This window comes from Rhincodon typus, chromosome 18 (assembly GCF_021869965.1).
Source record: "Rhincodon typus isolate 14 chromosome 18, sRhiTyp1.1, whole genome shotgun sequence".
Taxonomy (NCBI): domain Eukaryota; kingdom Metazoa; phylum Chordata; class Chondrichthyes; order Orectolobiformes; family Rhincodontidae; genus Rhincodon; species Rhincodon typus.
The window spans coordinates 49,060,236-49,073,567 of record NC_063349.1 but is presented as its reverse complement, the minus strand read 5'-3'; positions in this window follow the sequence as shown (position 1 = coordinate 49,073,567).

Sequence of the window (13,332 nt, the reverse complement as noted above, 5' to 3'; positions counted from 1 at the left end):
TTTTTCACGCAGAGGGTGATGCGTGTATGGAATGAGATGCCAGAGGAAGTGGTGGAGACTGGTAAATTACAACATTTAAGAGGCATCTGGATGGGTACATGAATAGGAAGGGTTTAGAAGGATATGTGTCAAATGCTGGCAAATTGGACTAGATTTATTTAGGATATCTGGTCGACATGGACAAGTTGGACTGAAGGGTCTGTTTCCGTGCTGTATGACTCTATGACATGAAAGAAGGAAATGCAACTGTGGACCAGGGTAGTTCTGTGTTAGGGTGAGTTGGTGCTTCTGAAGAGAGAAAGACTGAGTGTGAACATGTAGTGGCGTGTGACACTGAGTGAGGATGTCATAATTCAGCAAGACTGGCAGTCCAAAGAATATTGTATGTCTCAAAGGTACATATAATCCTGGGTGGATTTAAAATGCAAAGGATGGGACTTCAGTTTGAATCTACGTGGGATCTATCAAAGCCAGAGATGTGATTATGAAAGCAGATTTAGGAAAAAAAAACTTTATCAAATACCATTAGGGACATGGAAAGCAATGAAAGTAATCAATGAGAGAACCTGTTCAAGCTGGGCATCCTTGGAAGAGAAACAGCGGTGAATTAAATGTTAAAGTCAAAGCAAGATAGTGCAAAGAACTGCAGGTGCTGGAAATTTGAAACAAAAACTGAGAGACACACAGCAGGTCTGGCAGCATCTTCTGTGAGACAAGCAGTAAATGTCTTGAGCCCAATGACCCCTCTCCAGCACTCCATTGTTATTAGCTAAAATGCTGTAGATGTTGGAAATCTGAAACAAAACCGGAATTGCTGGAAAAACTCAGCGGGTCTGACAGCATCTATGGAGAAAAAAACAGAGTTAATGTTTGGAATTAAATACAACTCTTTTGAACAGTTCTGAAGAAGAGACATATTCAAAAAGCAGTTTGATTCACTCATGCAAAATCAAGAAATGGTTGAAGGCATTCAATACTGGAAAGACTATGGGCACTGACAACATTCTGGCAATAGTACAAAGGACTTGTGCTCCACTACTAGCTGCAACTCTCTCCAAACTGTTCCAATACAGATACAATATGGGCATCCGTCCAGCAATGTGGAAAGTTGCAGGACAAATCCAAACGGACCAGTTACCATCCCATCAATCTACTCTTGATCATCAGCAATGTGATGGAAAGGGGCTGTCGACAGTACTATAGGAATAAACTACTCATTGATACTCACTTTGGGTTCTGCTGGGACCCTGGTTCCTGATCTCCTTACAGCCTTGGCCCGAACATGGATAAAAAGCTGAACTCCAGAGGTGAAGTGTGACTGATTGACCTTGACATCAAGGCAGCATTCTACCCCATATGTCTTCAAGGATCTTTAGTAAAACTGGAGTCAATTGGGAATCTGAAGGTAAGGTGTCTGCTGGTTGGAGTCATAGCAAGCAAAGCAAAGATGGTTGTGATAATTGGAGGTCAATCATCTCAGCCCATGGATGTCACTGCTGAGTTCCTCAGGGATGGTGTCCTAGGGCCAACCATTCTCAGCAGCTTCATCAATAACCTTCCCTCCATTATAAGGTCAGGAGTGGGATGTTCATTAATGTTTACACAATGTTCAGCGCCATTCATGACTCCTCAGATAGTGAAACAGTCCATGTTCATTCCTATCACTCTACCTACCCATTGTCTCACCCACCTACCAACCTACACACCTGCCACTCTACCCTTCCATCACCCTGCCCACCTTGTCATGCTATACTCCCATCACCTCACTCATCTGCCACCCTAGCCACTTACTTTATCCATCTACCCACCCTACCTATTCACTCATTCACCCATCCATTAATGTTGACACTGGACATTTACACTCATAACCACTGATGCTAATAAAAGGACGTGTAGCTTCTGCACTGATTCACTTTGCCATTTGCTGAGTGGATTCCTGCAATGAGGCAGTTCTTTTTGCTGCTGTGTTGGAAGTCAGATCCATTAAACATAACCAGTAACATGCACCGTTTTCTGACAGATTGGCATTGGACACAGTTCTGATGCTGAACAAAAGATTTGGGCTTAAATGTAACTGAGTTACATGCAATTCCTACATACCGCTTAGCTTTGCCATGATCATTCTGATCAATCACATCTTTACCCTCGGTCACTATTGTCTTCATGGTCTTCAAAATGTATTCATTCCCTTGAATGCCAGGCACAAGTAGGCATGGTGGTTCATTTTGGAAGGACAAACTTGAAAGCAGAATACAGGGTTAATGGAAAGATTCTTGGCAGTGTGGAGGAGCAGAGGGATCTTGGGGTTCATGTTCACAGTTCCCTGAAAGCTGCCACCCAGGTGGATAGATTTGTTAAGAAGGCGTATGGTATGTTAGCTTTTATTAATAGAGGTATTGAGTTCAAGAGCCATGAAGTTATGCTCCACCTATACAAAAGCCTGGTTCGGCCACATCTGGAGTATTGTGTCCAGTTCTGGTCACATCATTACAGGAAAGATGTGGAAGTGTTGGAAAAGGTGCAGAGGAGATTTACCAGGATGTTGCCTGGAATGGAGAGAAGGTCTTACGAGGAAAGGTTGAGAGAGCTAGGGCTTTTCTCTTTAGAACGACGAAGGATGAGAGGTGACTTGATAGAGGTGTATAAAATGATCAGAGGTATAGATAGAGTAGACAGCCAGAGACTTTTTCCTCGGGTGGAGGTAGTTTTTACGAGGGGACATAGTTTTAAAGTGAAAGGAGGTAGATATCGGGGAGACGTCAGAGGTGGTTTCTTTACTCAGGGAGTGGTAGGGGCGTGGAATGCATTGCCAGATAGGGTAGTGGAGTTGGCCTCATTAGGGGCATTTAAGCGGCTATTAGATAGGCATACAGATGATAGTATAAGGTAGCGGCGGAGGTTAGATAGACCTTAGGTTTCGGGTAAAAGTTTGGCACAACTTCAAAGAAGGGCCTGTACTGTGCTGTACTGTTCTATGCTCTATGTTCTATGCCTCAACTTGATTAATTTACTAAGATGCTGACTAGTAATGTAATAGCATGTCACGTTTCACTCAGGAAGCCTAAGTTGCCGTGGCATATTGTAGTCTGAAGCTTTGGATGGTGATGGTAGAGGGTCCACTGTTCTTTCCATCACGTAGCTGACCAGAAATCTCTTCCATTCTTAGACCCATACTCCCCCCTTAACAGCTGGGGACTGTGCCTGTACCACATGCACTGCGACAGTTCAAGAAGGCAGTTCACCATCAACTTCTGAAAGCAGTTCACTACCAAATTCCCAAGACAGTTCACCACCAACTTCTCAAGAGGCAATTAGGAATGTGCAATAAATGTTGGCCCAGCTAATAATGCCCAATTCCTAGGAAGCAAAGACTAAGAATAAAAAGACTGTAATTAGTGTGTGTCGGAAATATTTGCAGCTTGAGGGGAGGTGGTAGTGTAACGCTATTTTCACTGGTCTTGTTGTCTGGATCCCAGGCTGATACACTGCGGAAGTGGGTTTGAACCCCACCATGGTGGATGGTGAAATCTGTCTCAATGAAAATTTGGAATTAAAAGTTGCCCTAATGGTGACTGTATAACCATTGCCATTGTTACACAAACCTATCTGCTTCACTAATGTCCTTCTAGGGAAGGAAATCTGCCATACTTATTTGGTCTGGCCTATTTGTGACTTCAATGTTGCAGGCTCTTAACTGCCTTCTTAAATGGCCTCAGCAACTCAGTTCAAGCAGCAATTAAAGATGACAATAAAGGTCAGCCAGCAACACTCATATCTTATGAACAAATAAAAAAAACAACATTGATGTCTATGTTAGGAAAGCATCTTCTTTGGCCATCAATTTCTAGAGTCGGACACAAACCCAGAACTTCTGACTCAAAAGTATGGATGAAACCCAAACTACCCTGCAAGACCTCCTGTGACAGTGAAATAATGAAATGGTTCAGCATAGATTTTAATTAAAGACAATTTTACATCAGGTTGCTCACAGTCAGTGGACTGGGCACTGTTATGAAAATAATTGTTTTTTATGTTTATAAATCCATGCACAGCTTCATTAGTAAAACTGGATAAGAGTACAATGCTTCAGCACATCAAACAATACTTAATAATAAAAGGGGATAAATAATTCTATTACTCTAGCCTATTGAGCTACTTCATGTAGAATCTGTGATTATGCAAAGTAATTTCTAACATATTTGCGCTCATTGCCAGTATGTGGTTCTGTGGTGATTGAGGTAACTTACTGCCAACAACCTTCCTTCGTTCCTTTGTATCCATCGCTTGTCTAATTACTAGTGGTAGAAGACAGGCCACTGCCATGTCTAAACCTAAGAAGCACTTGTCTGAGTTTAAAAAATTGCTTATTGAATGATAATAATAAGCTTACGTTACTAGTCAGGCACAGTTAGGAAAGACTTTTGCGAGCTGACCTGTATTCTGCTTCCTTTGCATGCTCATACAGAACTCAGCCGGCTCAACCCAAAGATTGCAGGACATCATCAGATCGATGGAATTCAATGTGATAAATGTTAACTTCTTCAGAGCCATAATCTTATCTAAAATCTACCCCCAAGTTTTTTTTTTACACATTTTAAGCAATAATATATTCATGAATATAACTATAAATCATATTATCCACCACCCTATGTCCCCCACCCCAAGCTTCTGTCTTCACAAGTTCAGAGATCTGGCCATTCTACAATTTTCCCATAATGCTCTCTCTTTGATCATGGATGATTGTTAGGTCTTTTGCTTGAGGACTGTCACTTTGATTCTGATCTGTGGATCCTTTCTCTTCTGGAGGATCTTTTACCTCTTGAATATTATTCACCAAGGATATTATTCCTGGTAGAATGAGTGCTTGGTCCATTACCTCACTTGGAGAACCCTGGCCTCCTAAGCTCCTTTTGTAGGAGAACTTTTCACTGCTAGCTCAGATAGTTGTCCCATAGTAACATCTAGAGAACCTTTAATCTTGTGAATGTCCATTTTGGAAGACAGCAGCTTTGTGGCAACACTTTCTTCCTCGAATCATCGTGCATTTCTGCAATATCTTTCTGACTGAAACAGATATCCTCTTTTTTTGCAGTATCCTGGATGCTTTGATCAGGCAATTTCTTCTTCTTGACCATTTCTTGAAACTGTGGGCATCAGAACCATATACAGCTCCTCTCCTCAGTTCATTGATCAGATTGCAGGTGTTCAGTCATCCTGTGTAGTTGTTTGACTGGTGACAAGTCTCTTTCGCATCCTCAGTTGTGTTCCTGTAAGATTGCTGCTCCCGCTATCATATTAAGCCATTTGTATGCGTAAGTTCCTTTTTTTTAGTTCTGTAACTGTGTCCTACTTCTGTACATCTTGTGGAAGTGACCTACAGTCTTACAGATGCAGCATTCATTAGTCATGTCTGGGCATTGTGAAGCTTTACAATTCCACAGTACTGACACTAACCCTTAATAATTGAGATTTGCCTTGCTGAATACAAGAGTGTACTAACTTGTTGGGCGCCAACCTTATGTTTAATATTGAAGCAATTCTGTATTGTAAGAATTATCTTCTGCAAGATGTCTATCTCTTTAATATGGTTATTAATTTTAATCACGTTGAAGCAGTTTTAAATCTGTATTAACTCCATACTAATAGTAATTTGATCTTCTTTAATCTTGTATTTTTGTTTTCATCAATGATGTTTAAAATTTTGTTGCTGTAAAGTTTGCTAGATTCTGTACGGTATTTACTTTCCCAATCTTGTCAAACTCTGCATCACGTTATTTCTCTTTTAAATTCTTCCAATGAAATCTTAACTTCTTTTAAATGGTTGATATGCATTGATTTACTACTTTCAGGTTTTTAAATTCTGAGTCCTTACAATGCTGTCTCTGTGTACTGTTTACTAGATTTTGTTCTGCCTTTTTAATGATCAAAATTATGACATTGTATCTTTTTCAAGGTTTTCCTGCATTTTGAAGCCATGATGGTGTTTTTCTATTTCTTCCCAGGCAAAATGAACATTTTCCCACCTTTCATGGCTCACAACACAACACACTTTCTTCTGCTCTAAATTACTAAATGAGGTTTCTGGCTGCTGCCTTGATAAAATCTTCCCTCCAAAATCAATTACTGAGTCCCTGCACTCTTGAATCTTAAATTTCTTCAAAACTTTCTTCTTCTGCTAGACTCTTTCCCCAAATTTCTCTAAATATGCACTTCTCCACCTGAAGTAATTTCAGAAGCTTTCCCAATACCATGGTCCCTGCCTAAATTACTTTTTGGGCCCTTTCACTGTCTTTTGTAGTTGTACCTTTTTGAACCTATTCACAGTGCCAACCATGCTTGTTTATTCGGGGTGAGAACTCTATTTGTTAACCTCTTCCCTCTGTAGTCTTTGCACCATTTTCCCTATTCCCCAAGGGATCTCTAATTTTGCTTCGGGAGTCTTTAATCTCTTCCTGCAGAGCTTTCTCTTCTAAGATCTCTGTCTCTTCCCAATGTGGCTAACATTGACTATCTACCTAGCTCGCACTTCTTGCCCTGTGTCTCTTACAGATCTAAGGTCTTCTTCCAGAGTGCTGTTTTCACCCAGACACTGCTCACACTACTGCTTGCAGCAGGTTTAGGGGGTCAATCAGCTCAGTTGGCTGGATGGCTGGTTTGAGATGCAAACAGCACGGGTTCAATTCCTGCATTGACTGAGGTTACCACCTTCTCAACCTCTTTCCTTGCCTGAGGCATGACAGCCCTGAGGTTATACCATCCCCAGTCATCTCTCCGTAATGAGAGAGCAGCCCTATGGTTCTCTGGTTCCATGCTGACTTGACTTTATCTTTCGTACAGGTCTAATGGTTCTTGAGTTTCAGATGTTGAATGACTTGTGAGTCTCCTCCAAGTTGTAATGTTCCTTAAAGTGGTAAAGTTAGTTGTCTTCAAAATAAATCTTTCTTCTGGTTCCCCTAGAACTTTCTCCTCGTACTGGGGGTCTCTGCACAGAATTTGAATCTGTACCACTGCTCACCATGGGGTATTTGCCTCTGCTATGAATCTTTGGCACTCAGCTAGGGGGTGTTTAATGCCAATCAACTGCTGCTAACCCTCTTATGTCTCTTCTTTGTGTACAGCATGTTTAATTGGCTGTGGGAGAGGGTAGGCCTTTGGTGAGTCTTAACAAAAGAGGCACTCATCTTCGTTAACAAGCTGGTTTATGTCATGATAGCAATATGTTTGCATGACTAATTACTAAGGACTCTCAGGAGCTGCACAGGATACATTTGTTCCATTTGGCATTAGTGCAGATCTCAACAATCTCCACCCAAAGTCATTATCAAACCAGGTGGAGTTCAACGCAACATGAACATTAACTCCTTCAGAACCATTATCTTATACAGTACTCATCAGAGCATTTCCAAGTGCATTTTGACTACAGTGTCCTGAGGCCATGCAAGAGGAAATTCGATCCCATTATTCAGGTATGCTTTGTCCATCATCCATTCTTTCAACGTCCTTCCTCAACATGTCTGGCTCTCTCACAATCTTTATCTGCCAATGTGCTTCAATCTATGTGTTCTGTAACACAATGACTTCTCAATTAAGTAATTATGTTTTGATAAGAATCAGCTCTGTAATTTACTGGAGCATCATTTATGGTGTACTGAAAAAAACTGTCTTTCGAAAAAGTCAACCAGTGATATTTCTTTTGTTCTAATAAATACTATAAATTTAATTCTAATTCTAAAGGTGATCGACTTGAAATGAAAGTGTAGAAGCAATTTGTGGGAGTTTAAGTACAGATTATCAGCATTTTGTGAACATTCTGGTATTGCTACAAATTTCATAATGTTCGCTTTAGAATCCAGCAGGGGGTGCAGCCCACAGCATTGGCAGATACGTTGCCTGATGTTCTAGGAGATCAATTAAGAGGATTCCATTATGGGAAGCACAAAACACAATCAATCCTGCAACCAACGTGTTACAATTGAATCGCAGTAATCGTTTATAATCAGGTTCTGCTTCCTTCATCGAACATCAATTGGCCTTTCAAAGTGAGAGAAACAACATGCCTAACTTCCATAGAAGGAAGTCCTGCATTTATGTTGAGCCTTTCACAGACTCCGGATGTTTCAAAGTGCTAGACAATCAATTTCATAATTTTTGTGAGTGCTGACAGAGGAAATGCAGCATGAAATTTGTGCACAGTATGATCCCATGAATGGCAACATGACGATGATCAGATGATCTTTCAGTGATAGTAGGAACTGCAGATGCTGGAGAATCCGAGACAACAAGGTGCAGAGCTGGATGAACACAGCAGGTCAAGCAGCATCATAGGAGCAGAGATTTCAGTGATATTGTTACAGGGATTAATACGGGGTAGGAAATCAGCCAGAGCTCATTCCTTTTCATTAAAATGGTATCCGGTGTTTTTTGTATCCACCTATTTATTTATTTAACTGCTTAACAGACAGGGATGGGGAAAAAACAAACTTTTGAACCTTTTCCCTTACCCTCTGTAATCAGTGTGTGTTTTTGGAAAGGAATTTGCATGAGTCTCAACCTCTGAGTGTGTAGTCATTTCTTAAAGAACTAGCAGCAAGTCTTTGTGTGTTTAAAGAAAGGATTCATATATCTACTTCGAAATTCAAAAGCAAAATCAAACCGCATGCGCTTGCACACACTGAGAAAAAATACAATTAGAAAGGAGAGTGCACTTTAACACATTGTAAACAAAAGAAAAAATCAAAGTTCACATGGATTGTTTGGCTCGTCTTATGAAAAAGCAATCATTAAGGGCCCATTGAAGAAGACATTTCACTCCTGAAGATCTGTTATAAGTAGATTCAAAGTTGTATCTCAATGTTAACCTTTTAATGTCCATTTTAAAACAAATGCAATCCAGGAAGTTCTGTATGGATAAAGTCTGTGTTTAAGGTTATGACTGGGACATACCTTCACTGTGGTTCTCTGAAATAAAGCTGGCAGTTCAAACTGTTTGTTTCTTTTCTTTGGAGATGTAGTTGTATAAACATTGCAGGGGCTTTTTTTATAAGTCTGAAAGTAAGCATTGCTTGTAGTTGAAATTGTTAAGTGTACATTAACCTTGAACAAGACCTTATCGCGCACAGGCTGCACTTTAAAAGTACAGGACAGACAGTATCCTGATTGCATTCAGTGTCTAGGCTACCAGCAGAAGACATGAAGTATTCATTCAATGATGATGCAGTCTAAAAAACACTTTTTAAACTGCACTTATCTGGTTCTTCATTTTGTACTTACACAAAAACAATTTCTATCAGAGCCTTGCACTTAAATCTTTTATGAAGTGCTGAATGCAAATTGGGATGAGTCATATACAACTCAATTCACTCATTTGTGCACAATTTGGAAGGACAGTTATTCTGAACTTTTTATTTCTTTATTTTTCTAATTTTTTTGCTCTAAGAATTTGTATGTAAAAATCTATTCCTTGGTCCCTTTGTATCTACAATGGCACCTTATTGGCGACTTGTAAACTTTTCACTGTTCTGATTTGAGTACCTGTGACAATAAGGCAAATTCTAATTCTAATTCTAATTCAATAAGTGTGGAGCTGGAAAAGCACAGCAGGTCAGACAGCATCCGAGGAGCAGGGAAGTCAACGTTTTGGGCCGAAGCCCTTCATTAGCAAAGGGGAAGGGAAGGGGAAATAAATAGAGGGAGGAATGTGCGGCAGGATGGGATGGAGATAGGTGAATGCAGGTAGGGTGTTATTGAGGTTGGTCAGTGGAAAGGGTGGGGAAGATAGGTGAGTAGGAAGATGGACAGTTGGGACTGGAGAGATTTTGAAGCCAGTGAAGTCATTATTTAGGCCATTGGGCTGTAAGCTCCCAAGGTGAAATATCAGGTAAAAACCAAAAGAACTGCGGATGCTGTAAATCAGGAACAAAAACAAAGTTGCTGAAAAGCTCAGCAGGTCTGGCAGCATCTGTGAAGGAGAAAACAGAGTTAATGTTTCGGGTCCAGGGACCCTTCCTCAGAACACTGAAATATCTGTGAAATATCAGGTGTTGTTTAAGTTTGGCCTCACTCTGACAGTGGAAGAGGCTGAGGATGGACATGTCACCAGCGGAGTGGGAGGGGGAGTTAAAGTGGATGGCAACCAAAAGGTTGGGTTGGTTGGTGTGTGCAGAGTGTAGATGCTCTGCAAACCACTTCCTGAGTCTGCTTTTGGTTTCCCTTTTTTCATCATAGATTGTAGAATCCCTACAGTGTGGAAACAGGCCGTTCAGCCCAACAAGTCCACACCGCCCCTCCAAAGAGCCTCCCACCCAGACCCATCCCCCTATAACCCACCTGATCTACACCTCCCTGAACACTACAGGCAATTTAGCATGGCCAATCCACCTAACCTGCACATCTTTGGACTGTGGGAGGAAACCCACGCAGACATGGGGAGAATGTGCAAACTCCACACAGACAGTCGCCCAAGCCTGGAATCGAACCCATGTCACTGGTGGTGTGAGGCAGCAGTGCTAACCACTGAGCCACCGTGCCCAAATATATAGGAGACCACATCGGGAGCAATGGATACAGTAGGTGAGGTTAGATGAAGTGCAGGTGAATCTCTGCTGGATTTGGAAGGATTGTTTGGGACCTTGGATGGAATGAAGGGGAAGCGTAGAGGCAGGTGTAGCATCTCCTGGAGTTGCAGGGAAAGGTATCGGGTGTGGCGGAGGGTTTGTTGGGGAGTGCGGAGCAGACGAGGGAGTCATGGAGTGAACGCTCCCTGCAAAAAGTGGATTGGGGTTGGGAGGGGAATATCTTTTTGGTTGTAAGGCCTGAATGTAGGTGCCAGAAATGTCAGAGGATAATGCGTTGTATTCGAAGGTCAGTGAGTGTTATGTGAGGACTAAGGGGACTCTATCCTTATTGTTGTTGGATGGAGATGGTTTCAGGGCAGAAGCGTGAGAAATGGGGGAGATACGGTTGAGGGCATCCCTAATAACAGAGAAGGACAAACGACAGTCCCTAAAGTAGGAGTATATCTAGGAAGACCTAGAGTAGAATGCCTCATCCTGAGAGCAGATGCTGTGAAGGCAGAGTAATTATGAGTATGGGATAGCATTTTTGCAGGAGGGTGGATGAAAAGAGGCGTAGTCGAGGTAATTGTGGGAGTCAGTGGATTTGAAATGGATGTGAGTGGTGAGTCGGTTACCAGAGATGGAGACGGAGAGGTCCAGGAAAGAGAGAGAGGTGTAAGTAATGGTTCAGGTGAATTTGAGAGAGCAATGGAAGGTGTTGGCAAAGTTGATGAACTGTTCGAGCTCCTCGTGGGAGCACGCGGCAGCACTGATACAGTCACCAATGTAGTGGAGAAAGAGGTGACAATTGGTGCTGATGTAATTGTTGAAGACGGACTGTTCCATGAATCCTACAAAGAAGTAGACATAGCTGGGGCTCATAGCCATCCCTTTGGTTTGTAGGAAGTGGCAAGAATCAGAGGAATTGTGAGGGTCAGGATCAGTTCCACTAAGCAAATGAGAGTGTCAGTGGAGGGTGATTGGTTGGTCTTATGGGAGAGGACGAAGCGGAGAGCTTTTAGGCCATTCCACATGGAGGATATAGGTCTACAGGGACTGTATATCCGTGGTGTCGATGAGTTGTTGGGCGCTGGCGAATTGAAAGTTTTGGAAAAGGTAGAGGGCGTAGGTTGTGTCCTGAATGTTAGGTGGGGAGTTCCTGGACCAAAGGGGAAAGAATGGAGTCAAGGTAGGAGGAGATGAGCTCGGTGGGGCAGGAGCAGGCAGAGACAATAGGTTGACCGGTGCTGTCGGGTTCATGGATTTTAGGTAGGAGATAGAAATGGGCAGAACGGGGTTGGGGAACTATCAAATTGGAGGCTGTGGACGGGGGATCTCCCAAGGTGATGAGGTTGTTGATGGTCTTGGAGATGATGGTTTGGTGATCAGAGGTGTGGTCATGATCCTGGGGACGGTAGGAGGAGGGACCAGAGAGTTGGCATCTGGATGTTTTCATTCTTTCAGTCTGCCCATTATTGTTCAGGTTTTATCTTTCTCAACTCATCCTGTGTGCCTTCTATATTATTTTCTGATCTGTTGTGATGTGCAACAACTATTTTCTCCTTTTTCTTTCATGGGACGTGGGTGTCACTGACATGAACAGCATTTGTTGCTCATAGCTAATTCCCTTTAACTGAAGGGTACACGAGGGAGTTTCAGAGAGCAGTTAAGAATCAACCAGATTGCTATGGGTATGGATTCAAATGTAGGTTAGACCAGGTGAGGATGGCAGATTTCCTTCTTTGTAGGACACTAATGAATCAGATGGGCTTTTTACGACAATCAAAAATGGTTTCATGACCCACATTAGTGAGGCCATTTCCAATTTCCAAATTTAACAATTGGATTTTAAGTTCCACTATGAGGGGCATGCATAGGGTGAATAGCCAAGGTCTTTTTTTGCCAGGGTAGGGGGTCCAAAACTAGAGGGCACAGGGTTAAGGCGAGAGGGGAAAGATTTAAAAGGGACCTAAGGGGCAACCTTTTCATGTAGAGGATGGTGCGTGAACTGCCAGAGGAAATGGTGGAGGCGGGTAAAATTACAATATTTAAAAGGCATCTGGATGGGTACATGAATAGGATGGATTTAGCAGAATCTGGGCCAAAGCCTGGCAAATGGGACAAGATTAATTTAGTAATTCTGGTTGGAAATGAAGAGTTGGACTGAAGAGTCTGTTTCCGTGCTGTACATCTCTATGACTCTGAAGTTCCATAATGAAATTTGAATCCTTGCCCTCAAGAAATGGCTTGCAATGTCGACTGAGATTTCCACTTTTCCACCATCTACCCTTAATTACTTGAAGCACTAATATCCATCACTCTGCAAGACACTGACCAGGTAAAATTGGTGGACTTCCCTTTGCAAATTACAGTTCTAAGTGTGTGGCCAAACTGCTCGAATTCCTTTATTACGTGTCAAAGTGCAACGTGGAGGTTGGAAGCATCACCTCAAATATGGCTGTGAGGGAAGGAGAGGAAAACATGCAAAAAATATTCTTGTTTGCAAGTACATCTTTTAATTTTCAGATTAATATTGATATCAGTAGCTAAACTCTGAAAATAATCTGGTTTCAGCAAAGGTGCCATGAAATTGTTATCAATTTTCATTTTCAAAAGTCCATCTGTTTTGTGAATAATGTTTAGGGCAAGAGATTTTCTGTACCATTCTGATCTGGCCTTCTTAAGAATCCAGAACAGTGAAAATGGTCTAAGATAACAAGGTGTAGAGCTGAATGAACACAGCAGGCCAAGCAGCATCAGAAAAGCAGGAAAGCTGATG